The sequence below is a fragment of the Ranitomeya imitator genome, chromosome 2 (assembly GCF_032444005.1).
Source record: "Ranitomeya imitator isolate aRanImi1 chromosome 2, aRanImi1.pri, whole genome shotgun sequence".
Lineage (NCBI taxonomy): Eukaryota > Metazoa > Chordata > Amphibia > Anura > Dendrobatidae > Ranitomeya > Ranitomeya imitator.
Window position 1 is genome coordinate 366,147,170 of NC_091283.1, and position 15,940 is coordinate 366,163,109.

Below are 15,940 nucleotides of genomic sequence, written 5' to 3' on the forward strand. Positions count from 1 at the left end.
GTATTAGGGCTCCTTTTCACTTGTGAGAAATAAGTCCGAGTCTTAAAACCCTCCTCACTAAGGCACACTAAGTACTGATATCCACATAAAGGGCACAGACCGCAACAGCCTGTTGCATTTTCAGAGTTTGCACCCTCGTGCTATTAAAAAAGCGATCCCCAAATCTCAAATCCAGCGGGTGACCCGCATAGTTTGAGATAATGAACTATGAGTACAAAGAGTGTCTGAAATGAAAGCAAAGTTCCAAGCAAGGGGTTATCCAGAATCTGTCCTCCAAGAGGCCCACACTTCAGGCCATAACAACAGACGTAAATCACATAACCGCATCCCATTCATTCACTCCTTCCACCCGTTCGCATATATTCTCCATATAAATATACGCCAACACTGGCATTTACTCACGACTGCTCACCTCAACATCCCAGAATTTAGGGAACCATTCCTACCGTGCTTTAGGAGACCCCTCAATCTCAGAGATTCACTGGTAAGAGCCGACGTAGGATCGGACAAAAGACCACCCACACAACGGTTCCTCCAGAACCCTTGGCTTCGGACTTTCCCGTGTCTCCACTGCACTCAATGCAGTAATGTCCTAAAGGGCAACTCATTCCACTATCCACGCTCGGGTAGATCCTTTCCTATTAAAAATTACTTCACTTGTGATTCGGCATACGTGGTCTACCTCATCAAGTGCCCCTGCGGTATGCTCTATGTGGGAGAGACCACCCGGCCCATCCGGGAACGAATCTCCAAGCACAAGTCCACGATAAGATGTGGCAATATGCTTTTACCCATCCCACAACATTTCATATCAAATGGCCATAACATCTCTCAGTTGTTGTTCCAAGTAATCGAGCAGGTCCCAGCACCCAGACGAGGAGGAGACAGACTAACCTCCCTTAAACGAAGGGAGGCGTTCTGGATCCATAACCTCGACACACTACATCCCAAAGGGCTCAATAGGGATTATGACCTTGTCTCTTTTACATGATAACATGTGCCTTCTTCTGACCGCCACCTATGGACACTGCAATATAGTCCTTTGATTGTAATATAGTCCTGTATTTGTCAGGTATTTTCGGACTCTTAATTACCTAAAAAATATTGCCAAATATGTAACTGTATATGTGAACCGGTCAAGTCTCTAACATATATATCTGTCTTCCTAGAGCCGACTTTACTGAAACGCCAGGACTCTTCCACTTATCTCCGGGTCACAACGGATAGAATGGGAGAAATCACCACCTCCACATTCTTCAGCTCAGTTATCACCTTTATCATACCATCTGGGAGTCTCCTGCCTGCTCCACACACAGTGCACATCCCCTGTAGTCCCGCCCCCCGCCTCCAGTGTCTCACCATTGGCTGACACAGCATCTGTCAATCTCGTGCATAGCGTGAGGTCACTTCCGGTATACCACTTCCTGCTCTGCCAGCACACATAAGGAGTGCAGATCTGGCGTCCTCTCACCCGGGCTTTCACGCCGACAGCGGTGTACACCGCGTCAGGACCCGGCCACTCTCAGGTAACAATGCCACCACTGCCCTTAGTCACCACAGCGCGGGATCGGTATGCCACATGCCTTGCATCAGCTCTGACAAAAGCCCTCTTTTCTCTACAGCTCACAGCTGCGCTATATCTATTTAAGCGGACCACCATTAAGGTATTGGCTAGCATCTGGGGACACTTGCACTATGTGCACCATTATATCCTTACACTATATAGTTAATATAGTTTACATAGCGGGTCTATCTCTCTCTTTTAGTGATAACCCACGGATCTATCACACATACTGAGGTTATTCTCAGTCATCCTTCAGTACGGTATGAACAGCGCTACTTCTCTCTCTGTACTCTATTCACTATCAGGGGGGTCTAGGTATACTAAGTGGCTCCTTATTGGTGTTTCTATTACTGATATATCATGACCTTATGATTCTTTGTATATACCTTTGTTTTCCTGATTTTCTTTTTCCTTTATTATTTTTCGTTTCACATTATATGTACTTACAGATGTATCTATTGTTTTTGCAATATTGTAGTAACTGACGAAGGCCACACTAGGCCGAAACGTTTTTTCGTACTACGGAATAAAAAACCTCAAGTTTAATTCAAGTTGAGTGCCGGGTTCTTTATATCTATATGCATATGGTTTGGGAACCTACCCGTGCACCCTAGTAGCTGTGCTCACGTCTTTTGACTCACAACATCTTAAAACCCTCCTCTGGCGCCAGCACTTTAGAGCGGAGCGTGCAGCTGCATAGCAACACATTGAGCTGCACGCTCCGCTCTACAGTGCCGGCGCCAGAGCTTGGTTTTAGCATGCGAGACTCGCACGTATTTCTCGCAAGTGAGAAGGAGCCCTTAACGACCACCGATACGCCTTTCAACGGCGGCAGTTAACAGTAATTAAACCACAGCGCCGTTAAGTAACGGCGCTGTGGAAAAAGTGTATAGAGTCAGATTTTCTCTGGGGTCTCGGTTGCTGGGGTTAGCTGAGACCCCAGAGAACAAAAGGGGGAGGTGTCACGATATTGTATGAAATGCAATATGATTTTGTAGCTTTGCCTGTTAGCACCCACACTGTGGGCTAAAAAAACCCCTTCTCTGTGTGTTTCTGTTTGCTGAGATGTGTATGTGTAGATCCCAAACCCCTCATGCCCCTCCCAGAAGAATTTTGATGGCGCTTGTGTAGGCTCAAATCTCCCTCTAGCTGAAACTGGTCTGATCTCTCTCTAAGACAGGAGGTTCTTTGTTCTAATATTGTAAGATACTGGGTCACCGATTTAGGCTAAGAAAAATAATAAGTCCATGTTGCGAATCTCCATCGGTGGATCTGTCGGCCACTGTAAGCGCGAGCCTCGAATTCCAACAGGTACGAAGTACGGATTTCTCCGGAACTGTGTGTCCCAACCAGGACAAATTTGGTCTCATTAGAAGCCAATTTTAAAATAAGATGAATGCTGGGTGTGTTATGATTCTGACACGTTCGAGAGTGAAAATACAAAAATTATAAGAATTGTTGGAGAAAACTGTAAGCTGAGGAGAGGGGAGGGCGATGTTAACTCAATCCCTTTAGTGATGTCACGAGGCTGCAGTTTTTAAGTTCCTGCACTTCACCCAGTCTTCAGTCTTGCCTGAGGAGCTGTTCCTATCCAGACCTCCTGATGCACTGGGACATTTGGGGCTCCGTCCACTAGCCTGGTTTTGCCTGAAATGATCTGAGAACATGTGAATTTTACCTTTTCTCATTTAATCCCGTTATTTTATAATTACTTTGTACATACTTTCAATTGTCTCTTCTTGTAACATCCTTGTAATATTTTGATAAACACTGCCTTATCTTTCGGAGTAAAATATTTAAATTACTAGTTTCGTTTTTCCTGCTCTAAAACGTACCCTAAGTCTTCTGAACGGAATTACGCTACTGTTTTGGGTTAGCTTCGGACCCGTTAATCGAAGCTGGTGGCAGCATACCTTGTTCTGTGCCTTTGGGAGTCGTTGTAGCGACAGCCGCATTGATAATTATTGTTCCTGCCTGAGTGGGAGTAGTTATATCGCCTTGCCGCAGCATGCCCAATAGCCAGTACAAAGCAGGCAGCCTTTTTGGCGACTAATTACCCTAGGTGCAGTACCTAGTCTGACCTGAGGGTAAGGGGGCGCCAGACAGCTGCAAGTTCTCAAGTGGAACTGTAAAGCGGGATATACATAAATCCTTGCAGTTCGTGGTATATTGTAAGAGCAGTGGGATAACTAAAATAAGCCCCTGCGGTAAACTAAGAGGTCAATAGCTTTGTGTGTGTTTTCATCACATTGTAGCAGTGAAGGGATAACTAAGATAAGCCCCCCTGTACATGTGATAGCCGTTTGTTGGCCTAAAGTCACCACGATCTGTGACGTAGGGGTGACAGTCACGGTGTGAATCGTGACACCCCCGGGTTGCAATCGCCAATAAATAACCGTTTACCGGCGGTCGCAAAAAAATAAAAAAACACAATTTCCCATTTAATTTCTCTGTCCTCCGATGTGATCGCACAGCAGAGGACAGAGAAATGGGGTCCCCGATAGACCCCGATACTCACCAATCTCCCCCAATGCTCCTCGTTGCTCCCGATGGGCGCCGCCATCTTTTTCCGGCAAAAAAATGGCTGGCGCAGTGCGCCCGCCGGCCGGCACCCGGCAGATCTTTGGGGTCTCGGCTGCCAGGGGTAGCCGAGACACCAAAGAACATGATCGGGGTTGGTTTTTACCGACCCCTGTTTTGCGATCACCGGTAATTAACCGTTTACCGGCGACCGCAAAAAGAAAAAAAAAAGCGGCGTGTCATTCTCTGTCCTCTGATGTGATCGCACATAAGAGGACAAAGAAATAGGGGGATTCGGGGACCCTATCATACTTACCGGTGTCCCTGGGTCCTCCTGCGTCCCATCCTGGCCGCTGGCTTCTTCCTCCGGGAAGAAAATGGGGGGCGCATGCGCAGTGCGCCGGCCGTGATATGCCACCCGGCAGAGGAAGATTCTTCCTCTTGTTTTATTTTGGTCACTGTGAGATCCTATCACAGTGATGAAAATAAAAAAATTGTAAATAACCCCCCCTTAGTTAGGAAAAAATAATAAAATAAAAAAAGTATGAATTTCTATTTTCCAATTAGGGTTAGGGTCAGGGTTTGGGTTATTGGTAGGGCTAGAGTTAGGGCTAGGATTAGGGTTGGGGCTAAAGTTAGGGTTAAGGTTGGGGCTAAGGTTAGGGTTGGGGCTAAAGTTAGTGTTAGGGTTAGAATTGGGGCTAAAGTTAGGGTTAGGGTTGGGGCTAAAGTTAGCGTTAGGGCTAGAGTTGGGGCTAAAGTTAGGGTTAGGGCTAGAGTTAGGGTTGGTGCTAGGGCTAGGGTTTGGGTCTAAAGTTAGGGCTAGGGTTAGGGTTGGTGCTAAAGTTAGGGTTAGGGTTGGTGCTAAAGTTCGGGTTAGGGCTAGGGTTAGGGCTAATGTTAGGGTTAGGGTTGGGGCTAACGTTAGGGTTACGGTTGGGGCTAAAGTTAGGGTTAGAGTTGGGAGTAGGGTTATGGTTGGGATTAGGGTTTGGATTAGGGTTAGGGGTGTTTGGCGTTAGGGTTGTGATTAGGGTTATGTTTAGGGTTGGGATTAGGGTTAGGGGTGTTTTGGGGTTAGGGTTTTGATTAGGGTTATGGATTGGGTTGGGATTAGCTATAGCGAACAGAATAGAACTAGAGTGGACCCTCTGGACCGTGGGAAGACCTACCCCTGGGCGAGCGGACCTAGGGTGGAACCGACCCCTATACAGGGACCGTAAGGAGCAGGCCCAGAGGTCACTTACCCACGGTGTAGATACCGAGAGGGACGGCTCCAGGAAGGAAGGGAAGCAAAGATACTGCAGATGCTGGAGAGTGGATACTGGCGGATGGAACGGGTATACAGAGAGCTGTCAGGAGGGCTGGAAGACCGGAACGGAGTAATGCTGAGGGAAGAAACAAAAGGTAAAAGTTAGCAACGGGAACTGGGAAACCAGAAGAACTGGAAAGGAAACCAAGAGACGGATAGGACGGGAAAACAGAGCGAAGACGCTAACGGAGGGAGTATGCTGTACAGGGAACAGGCGGACCGGATGCAATAGCAAAGGCTAAAACAATCAGGCACCAGGAAGCAGAAGAGTCCACCTCTTATAATAGAGGCAGGGAAGGGATTGGTTACCTGGAAGACTGACTTAGATGATCCCAGGAAGAGGTAACAGGGAAGGTACGCCTGCACCCCTTGGGGCACCCAGAGCGCCTGCACAAACACCGCATACCTGCAGAGGAGCAGGACACCGGAAGTGCTGGAGAAGCACAGACGTGCCCGGACCTGGAAGGGGATCGCCGGGAACGCGCAGCAGCAGGGGAAGAGCCGGTGCTCTCGGGCCCAGAGGCAGGACGGTCGGAGAGCGCAAGACCGGAAGCAGAGCCCGGGCCAGAGATGAGAGGACAGCGGAACCCGGGCACAGCAGTGGTGGAGCGGCGACGTGGAGCAGAGGAACGACGGCGCGGGGCAGCAGCGACAGAACAACAGCGCGCGGCAGCGGCGATGGTAACAGTACCCCCCTCCTTACAAGTCCCCCTACGTAAAGCAGCAAAAAATTTGTTAAGAATACGAGGAGCATCAATGTTCTCCAAAGGCTCCCAAGACCTCTTCTCAGGACCAAAACCCTTTCAATCAACCCCCAAAAATTTTTCTTAACAGCCAAAATATCCCTCACCTCAAAGACGTTGTCAGCGCTGACAGGTTGAGAAGAGGTACTAGATGAGGGATGAAAGCGGTTAAAGACAGCCGGTTTGAGAAGAGAGACATGAAAGGTATTGGGCATATGGAGCAAGGCAGGCAATCTCAGCTTGTAAGCGACATCGTTAACTCGATGCAGAATCTCGAAAAGACCTATGAAACGTGGACCAAGTTTGTAGGATGGAATTTTAAGTCTGATGAATCTTGAAGAAAGCCAGACTTTATCACCAGGTGAGAAAAGAGGAGAATCTAAACGCCTCTTGTCAGCTTGCTTTTTCATTCTTGAAGACGCTTGGTCAAGCGTTTCTTTGACTTTGCCCCAGATCGTGGAAAACTTGAGAGCTAAATAGTCGGCTGCTGGAACACCAGAGGCAGGAGAAACTGGTAGAGGCAAACCAGGATGCTGTCCAAAAACAACGAAGAAAGGAGCTCTTGCAGAGGCTTCACTGGAATGATTGTTGTAGGCAAACTCCGCCCATGGAAGCAAATTGACCCAGTCATTATGGTGAGCATTAGTGAAGTGTCGTAAATAGACAGCCAAAGTCTGGTTGGTTAGTTCCGCTTGACCGTTAGTTTGAGGGTGATATGCGGAAGAAAAGTCCAGGGATACTTTTAAGAGTTTACACAGAGCTCTCCAAAAACGGGAAGTAAACTGTACCCCTCTGTCCGACACGATGTGCAGAAGAAAGCCATGGAGTCTGAAGATGTTTTGGATAAAAATGTTCGCCAACTCAGGAGCAGAAGGTAAACCTGGTAGCGAAATAAAGTGAGCCATCTTCGAGAATCTGTCCACCACAACGAGGATGACTGTACATCCGGAAGAGCTGGGTAGGTCGGTAATGAAATCCATGGCGATATGTTGCCAAGGCGCAGATGGAACTGGAAGAGGAAGCAGGTTTCCAGATGGTAATTGTCTTGGTACTTTGTTTCTGGCACAAGAGGGGCAAGATGCGACAAATTCTTTTACATCTTGACGTAATGTAGGCCACCAATAGTACCAAGAGATGAGAAGAAAGGTCTTCTTGGTCCCTGCATGACCAGCCAATTTGGAGGAATGTCCCCAAGATAACACCCTCCTAGTGTCGCAGTCTGAGACAAGAGTCTTACCCGGTGGAGGACGGAACATCTGTAAGGGAGCGACGGTGATGATTTTAGTAGGGTCAATGATGTATGCAGGCTCCTCCACAGCATACGACGATTGGAAAGACCTAGACAGAGCGTCTGCTTTAATGTTTTATTGCCTGGCCGAAAGCGTAGCTCAAATTCAAAGCGTGCAAAGAATAGAGACCATCTGGCTTGTCATGAGTTTAATCTTTGCGCAGTCTGCAGGTACATAAGATTCTTATGATCGGAGAAGATTACAAAAGGATGAACAGATCCCTCTAGCAGATACCTCCATTCCTCCAAAGCCAATTTGATGGCCAACCACTCTCGATCACCAATGGTATAGTTCCGTTCTGAAGTCGAAAAGGCTTTAGAGAAGAAGCCGCAGGGAGCCGTATGACCTTCAGGAGTCTTTTGTGAGAGCACAGGTCCAGCACCCGTAGAAGAGGCATCTACCTCCATAATAAATGGCTTGTTCACCTCCGGGTGATGCAAGACAGGAGCGGTGGAAAAAGACTTCTTGAGCTGAGCAAAGGACTCCTCAGCCTCCGGGGTCCATACCTTGGAGCAGGAACTTTTACGGGTGAGAGAAGAAAGAGGATGGATCACGGAAGAAAAATGCGGAATGAACTGCCTGTAGTAATTGGTAAACCCGATAAACCATTGGATGGCTTTCACTCCGCAGGGCCGTGGCCAGTTAATGATGGCATTCACCTTTTCGGGATCCATTTTAAGACTGGAGTCCGAGATAATGTATCCAAGGAATGGCAAGGAGGTTTGTTCGAACACACATTTCTCATACTTGGCATACAGGTGGTTGTCTCTTAGGCATTGCAAGACTTTGCGAACACTCCTTCGATGCGATGGGAGATCAGAAGAAAAGACAAGGATGTCATCCAAATAAACCAAAACACAAGAGTAGAGGAGATCTCGGAAAATGTCGTTGACGAGCTCTTGGAAAACCGCGGGAGCATTGCAAAGGCCGAAGGGCATAACCAAATACTCATAATGTCCATCCCGGGTGTTAAAGGCGGTTTTCCACTCGTCGCCGGAGCGGATTCGGACTAAATTGTAGGTGCCTCGCAAGTCAAGCTTAGTAAAAATTCGAAGACGGTCGAAGAGCTCCGGAATAAGAGGCAGAGGATATCTATTCTTACCGTGATGCTGTTCAATCCACGATAATCAATACATGGTCTTAAAGAACCGTCCTTCTTTTTCACAAAGAAAAATCCTGCTCCAGCAGGAGAGGAAGACTTTCGGATGAATCATTTAGCAAGATTCTCTTGTATATACTCAGACATAGACTTGGTCTCAGCTGCCGAGAGCGGATAACTTCTTCCTCTGGGTGGAGAACAACCGGGAAGGAGATCCACCGGACAATCGTAGGAACGATGGGGAGGAAGATTTTCATCCTCCTTCTTGTCGAAGACGTCTGCATACGACCAGTAGGGAGAAGGCAAACCAAGAGGAACACCAGTGGATTGAGGAGATAACACTGGACAAACAGACCATAGACAACGATCATGACAAGAAGGGCCCCACCGAAGCACATCTCCAGAACGCCAATGTAGAGTAGGCTCATGAAGTCGAAGCCAGGGAAGACCAAGCAAAAAGGCGTGAGAAAGATTAGGTAAAACATAAAAAGCGATCTACTCATGATGAAGAGCCCCGATTTGTAACTCCACCTCCTCAGTAACTAAAGAAATTGTCTCATGTAAAGGTCTTCCATCCACAGATGCAATAGGGCGAGGAGAGTCCAAAGAGAATACTGGAATGCGAAGTCTCCGAGCCGCTTCAAGACTGATAAAATTACCTGCCGCACCCGAATCCACATACGCAACCTCGGAAGAACGACTCTGGTTGAAAACAAGAAGAACAGAAAGAGTCAAAGGTTGAGAGGAAACAGGGACACCTAGGGAGGCCTCTCTTACCTGTCCTAGGCGGAGAAGTTTTCCGGTCTATCTGGACAACTGCGAAGCAAGTGGGCAGCACTACCATAATAAAAGCAGAGACCCTGAGTACGCCTCTCTTTATGATGCTGTTCGGCCATTCTTACTCGATCCACTTGCATGGGTTTAGGTGTAGGCAAGATAGAAGAAGCAGAGACCGGGACACGAGGACTGCTGGACTGACGGAAATTAGATGTGGAAGGATTAGGTTTCCTCTCCCGAGCAGACTCACGGGATCGCTCTTGAAAGCGGAGGTCTATCCGAGTAGCGAGGGAGATAAGATCCTCTAGAGTAGTTGGGGTGTCACGACCAGCAAGCTCGTCCTTAATCCGGCCAGAAAGCGCCCACAAGGGCCTCATTGCTCCACCCAAGCTCCGAAGCCAGAGTACGGAAACGGATGGCATATTGTCCGACAGAAGAAGATCCCTGACGTAAATTAAAGAGAGACTCAGTTGTAGAGGCTAAACGTCTGGGCTCATCAAAAACCTTACAAAAGGTCTCAAGAAAATCCTCTAAGTGGCAGACTACAGGATCGTCACGCTCCCTCAAGGGATTGACCCAAGCTAAAGTTTCCCCCTCTGAATGAGACACAATAAATGCCACTCTAGCACGATCCGAGGGGTACTGCTGAGGCAGAAGCTCGAAATGGAGACGGCATTGGTTCAAAAACCCTCGACAGAGCTTGGGATCGCCGCAGTGGCGTAGGAAGGGGTGTGCGGGGGGGCCGCCCCGGGCGGCACAATGCGGGGGCAGGGGGTGGGTCACCGGGCCGTGGCCGGCGCTGGCTGAAGATATACCATAGATTATCGCTGGAGCCTGGCGGCGGCCATCTTCCGGAGGCCGCGCGTGCGCAGATGGTAGTGCTTGGCTTCCCGGGGCTTCAGGAAAATGGCCGCGGGATGCCGCGCATGCGCAGATGGAGATCGCGGCAGCTATTTTCCTGAAGGAGAAGCCGAGTTCACATCTCGCATAATCTCACCACAAATATTATCCGACTGGCCGTAACTTTCACTTTCGATCTCCTGTCAGTGTCACTGCAGCGATTCCGGGAAGCGCCGCGGACTTCTGAGCGTCCGCACAGCAGCAGATCACATTGGATCAGACTGAGGCAGAGAGGATCGCACCGGGCTGAGGTGAGCGACCGCCGGACAGCAGCCGCCCAGTGTGATGATACGGGGGAGCCTGATGATGCATTTATGCACTTTATTTATGTATTTGCAGTTTTTCTTTACACCACTTTTAGGGTCCTTCAGACTTTCCTATCTCTTTATACCATTTTTTTTTGGGGGGAGGGGCGAGGTGTTCCCCATTATACTTCACTAGATGTGGCCCGATTCTAACCCATCGGGTGACGGGTATTCTAGAATATGCATGTCCATCCACATAGTATATTGCCCAGCCACGTAGTATATTGCCCAGCCACGTAGTATATTGCCCAGTCACGTAGTATATTGCCCAGCCACGTAATATATTGCCCAGTCACGTAGTATATTGCCCAGTCACGTAGTATATTGCCCAGCCACGTAGTATATTGCCCAGTCACGTAGTATATTGCCCAGTCACGTAGTATATTGCCCAGCCACGTAGTATATTGCCCAGTCACGTAGTATATTGCCCAGCCACGTAGTATATTGCCCAGCCACGTAATATATTGTCCAGTCACGTAGTATATAGCCCAGCCACGTAGTATATTGCCCAGCCACATAGTATATTGCCCAGCTACGTAGTATATTGCCCAGCCACGTAGTATATTGCCCAGCCACGTAGTATATTGCCCAGTCACGTAGTATATTGCCCAGTCACGTAGTATATTGTTCAGCCACGTAGTATATTGCCCAGTCACGTAGTATATTGCCCAGCCACGTAGTATATTGCCCAGCCACGTAGTATATTGCCCAGCCACATAGTATATTGCCCAGCCACGTAGTATATTGCCCAGTCACGTAGTATATTGCCCAGCAGTGGCATAGGAAGGGGGAGCGGGCCGCCCCGGGCAGCACAATGCGGGGACGGGGTGTAGGTCACCAGGCCGCGGCCGGCGCTGGCTGAAGAAACAGAGCGCGATCTGCACTATACCATGGATTATCGCTGGCGGCGGCCATCTTCCGGAGGCCGCGCGTGCGCAGATGGTAGTGCTCGGCTTCCCAGGGCTTCAGGAAAATGGCCGCGAGATGCCGTGCGTGCGCAAATGGAGATCGCGGCGGCCATTTTCCTGAAGCCGAGTTCGCATCTCGCATAATCTCACCACAAATATTACCTGGCCGTAACTTTCACTTTCGATCTCCTGTCACTGCAGCGATTCCGGGAAGCGCCGGGGATTTCTGAGCGTCCGCACAGCAGCAGATCACATCGGATCAGACTGAGGCAGAGAGGATCGCAGCGGGCTGAGGTGAGCGACCGCCAGACAGCAGCCGCCCGGTGTGGTGATACGGGGGAGCCTGAGGCCACATTTATGCACTTTATGTATTTGCAGTTTTTCTTTACACCACTTTTAGGGTCCTTCAGACTTTCCTATCTCTTTATACTACCATTTTTTTTTTTGGGGGGGGGAGGTAAGGTGTTCCCCATTATACTTTACTAGATGGTGGCCCGATTCTAACGCATCGGGTATTCTAGAATATGCATGTCCGCGTAGTATATTGGTCAGACACGTAGTATATTATGTAGTATATTGCCCAGCCACGTAGTATATTGCCCAGCCACGTAGTATATTGGCCAGCCACATGGTATATTGGCCAGCGACATAGTATTCAGCACAGAGCCACGTAGTATATTGTATTGCCCAGCTACATAGTATATTGCCTAGCTACGTATGTCACAGGTTAAAAAATAAAAAATAAACATACTCACCTTCCGATCCGAGAGCCCCTTGTAGTTCTAACATACTCACCATACTTGTAGTTCTGTCACCTGTGCGAGGTACAGGCAGCAGCTTCCGGACTCAGCCTGCTCGCGTAGGCGCGCAGGGCCTATGATGACATCGCGGTCACATGACCGTGACGTCATGGCAGGTCCTGGTCGCACAGGGCCTGTGATGACGGCGCGGTCACATGACCGTGACGTTACGGCAGGTCCTTCTGCCAGACGATCTGTGCCAATGGAACGTGGCGGTTGTATCGCGAGGAGCGGGAAAGGCGGCGTAGGTGAGTATATAATCGTTTATTTTTTTATTATTTTTAACATTAGATGTTTTTACTATTGGCGCTGCATAGGCCGCGTCAATAGTAAAAAACTTGGTCACACAAGGTTAATAGCAGCGGTAACAGAGTGCGTTACCCACGGCATAACGCGGTCCGTTACCGCCGGCATTAACCCTGTGTGAGTGGTGAGCAGAGGGGTGTATGCAGGTACCGGGCAGTCAGTGCGGGGAGTAAGGAGCGGCCATTTTCTTCCGGACTGTGCGCGTCGCTGATTGGTCGCGGCAGCCATGACAGGCAGCTGCCGAGACCAATCAGCGAACGAATAACCGTGACAGAAGGACAGACAGACAGACGGAAGTACCCCTTAGACAATTATATATATAGAAGAGCCCGGCGTTGCCTGGGCATAGTAAATATCTGTGGTTAGTTATAGCACCTCACTTCTCTTATTTTCCCATCACGCCTCTCATTTTCCCAATCGCATCTTTCATTTTCCCCCTCACATCTTTCATTTTCTCACTCACACCTCTCATTCCCCCCTAACACTTGTCATTTCGACCTCACATCTGTCATTTTCTGATCACTCCACTATTTTCCCTCACTCCTCTCATTTTGTACTCACACCTCTCATTTTCACCTCAGTATATACATGTTTGTCATCTCCCTTATATATATTATACACCTGTATGTCATCTCCTGTATATAGTATATACCTGTATGTCATCTCCCCTGTATATAGTATATACCTGCTGTGTGTCATCTCCCCTGTATATAGTATATACCTGTATGTCATCTCCTCTTATATATAGTATATACCTGTATGTCATCTCCTTCTATATATAGTATATACCTGTATGTCATCTCCTCCTGTATATAGTATATACCTGTGTGTCATCTCCCCTGTATATAGTATATATCTGTGTGTCATCTCCTCCTGTATATAGTATATACCTGTATGTCATCTTCTATATATAGCATATACCTGTATGTCATCTCCTCCTGTATATAGTATATACCTGTAGGTCATCTGCTCCTGTATATAGTATATACCTGTGTGTCATCTCCTCTTGTATATAGTATATACCTGTATGTCATCTCCTCCTGTATATATATGTACCTGTATGTCATCTCCTCCTCTATATAGTATATACCTGTGTGTCATCTCTCCTGTATATAGTATATATCTGTGTGTCATCTCCCCTGTATATAGTATATACCTGTGTGTCATCTCCTCCTGTATTAGACCTCGTTCACACGTTATTTGCTCAGTATTTTTACCTCAGTATTTGTAAGCTAAATTGGCAGCCTGATAAATCCCCAGCCAATAGGAAGCCCTCCCCCTGGCAGTATATATTAGCTCACACATACACATAATAGACAGGTCATATGACTGACAGCTGCCGAATTTCCTATATGGTACATTTGTTGTTCTTATAGTTTGTCTGCTTATTAATCAGATTTTTATTTTTGAAGGATACCAGACTTGTGTGTGTTTTAGGGTGAGTTTCGTTTGTCAAGTTGTGTGTGTTGAGTTGCATGTGGCAACATGCGTGTAGCAACTTTTTGTGTGTCAAATTGCATGTGACAGGTTAGTGTAGCAAGTTGTGTGCAGCAAGTTTTGCGCATGGCGAGTTTTGCGCGTGGCGAGTTTTATGTGTGGTGCCTTTTGAGTATGTGCAAGTTTTGTGTGAGGCAACTTTTGCATGTGTTGCAACTTTTGTGCATGTGGCAATTTTTCCGCGTGTGCAAGTTTTGCGTGTGGCGAGTTTTCCATGAGGTGAGTTTTGCACTTGTGGCGAGTTTTGCGTGAGCCTAGTTTTTGCATGTGGCGAGTTCTGCGCGTGGCGAGTTTTGAGCGCCGACTTTTGTGTTTCGATTTTTATGTGGCGAGGTTGGTGTATGTGTGGTGAAATGTGTGCTGAGGGTAATATGTGTTTATGCACGTGGTAGTGTGTGGCGCATTTTGTGTGTGTTCATATCCCCGTGTGTGGTGAGTATCCCATGTCGGGGCCCCACCTTATCAACTGTACGGTATATACTCTTTGGCGCCATCGCTCTCATTCTTTAAGTCCCCCTTGTTCACATCTGGCAGCTGTCAATTTGCCTCCAACACTTTTCCTTTCACTTTTCCCCATTATGTAGATAGGGCCAAAATTGTTTGGTGAATTGGTAAGCGCGGGGTTAAAATTTCACCTCACAACATAGGCTATGACGCTATCGGGGTCCAGACGTGTGACTGTGCAAAATTTTGTGGCTGTAGCTGCGACGCCTCCAACACTTTTCCTTTCACTTTTTCCCCATTATCTAGATAGGAGCAAAATTGTTTGGTGAATTGGAAAGCGCGGGGTTAAAATTTCACCTCACAACATAGCCTATGATGCTCTCAGGGTCCAGACGTGTGACTGTGCAAAATTTTGTGTCTGTAGCTGCGACGCCTCCAACACTTTTCCTTTCACTTTTTTCCCCATTTTGCAGATAGGGGCAAAATTGTTTGGTGAATTGGAACGCGCGGGGTTAAAATTTCGCCTCACAACATAGCCTATGACGCTCTCGGGGTCCAGTTGTGTGACCGTGCAAAATTTTGTGGCTGTAGCTGCGACGGTGCAGATGCCAATCCTGGACATACACACATACACACACACATTCAGCTTTATATATTAGATTATTAGCCGTTGTGGCAATGTCAGATGTATTCATTTCATCATTTATAAGAGTTGAGTAAAAAAAGCTTTGTAGGTCTTAGCAGTCACATTGGTGGTCCCAGAGGTCTTGGTGGTTCCAGCGGTCACATTGGTGGTAAGCAGAACTTGTTTTTTTTTTTGCAGTCCCGATCATGTGATGGTAACATTCACCGGCGAAAGAATTTAACTTGGCCATCTGAGGTCTTATTCCTGCTGCATTGTTTTTTATGCGGGGCAGCACGGTGGCGCAGTGGTTAGCACTGCAGCCTTGCAGCGCTTGAGTCCTGGGTTCGAATCCCACCAAGGACAGCATCTGCAAAGAGTTTGTATGTTCTCTCCGTGTTTGCGTGGGTTTCCTCCGGGCACTCCGGTTTCCTCCACATTCCAAAGACAAACTGATAGGGAATTTAGATTGTGAGCCCCATTGGGGACAGCCATGATAATGAGTGTAAAGCGCTGTGGAATATGTTAGCGCTATATAAAAAAATAAAGATAAGAGATTATTCTAAAAAATGCATCATAGAGAATTCAAATTCAGCGTACAGGCTTTACCAACTTACTCCGCTGCCGGGCCGATTGGTCATTTGGTGGGAGGGCGGTACTGTGTGTTGCAGCACCCAGACGTAGGCAGAAAGTGACGTCATTCTGGGAATGCTGGAGTGTCTGCAACCAGTCCCGCTCTTTTGCCGGCTACAGTAGTGCCTTCCTGGTGGCCCGGGCCCTGGTCTGGCCTAACTTTATTTTTTTGTTATTTTGTTAGGCTTAGATAAAATGAAGCGAAGAAAAGAAAGTGGTGC

General features: G+C 47.8%; 1 protein-coding gene across 2 annotated transcripts in view; it reads left to right on the forward strand.

Annotated features, from left to right (window-relative positions):
• Window positions 1–1,410: 1,410 nt before the first annotated feature.
• LOC138663895 (uncharacterized) overlaps window positions 1,411–15,940 on the forward strand; it is a 40,779-nt gene continuing 26,249 nt past the window's right edge. Inside the window, exons 1-2 of one of the 2 annotated variants that reach the window (XM_069750266.1) lie at window positions 1,411–1,526; window positions 11,619–11,711. The gene's annotated coding sequence lies outside the window, so the exon portion shown is untranslated. Of the gene's footprint in view, window positions 1,527–1,728; window positions 1,825–11,618; window positions 11,712–15,940 lie in introns of those variants that run through there. The other variant, XM_069750267.1, reaches the window with a different exon arrangement.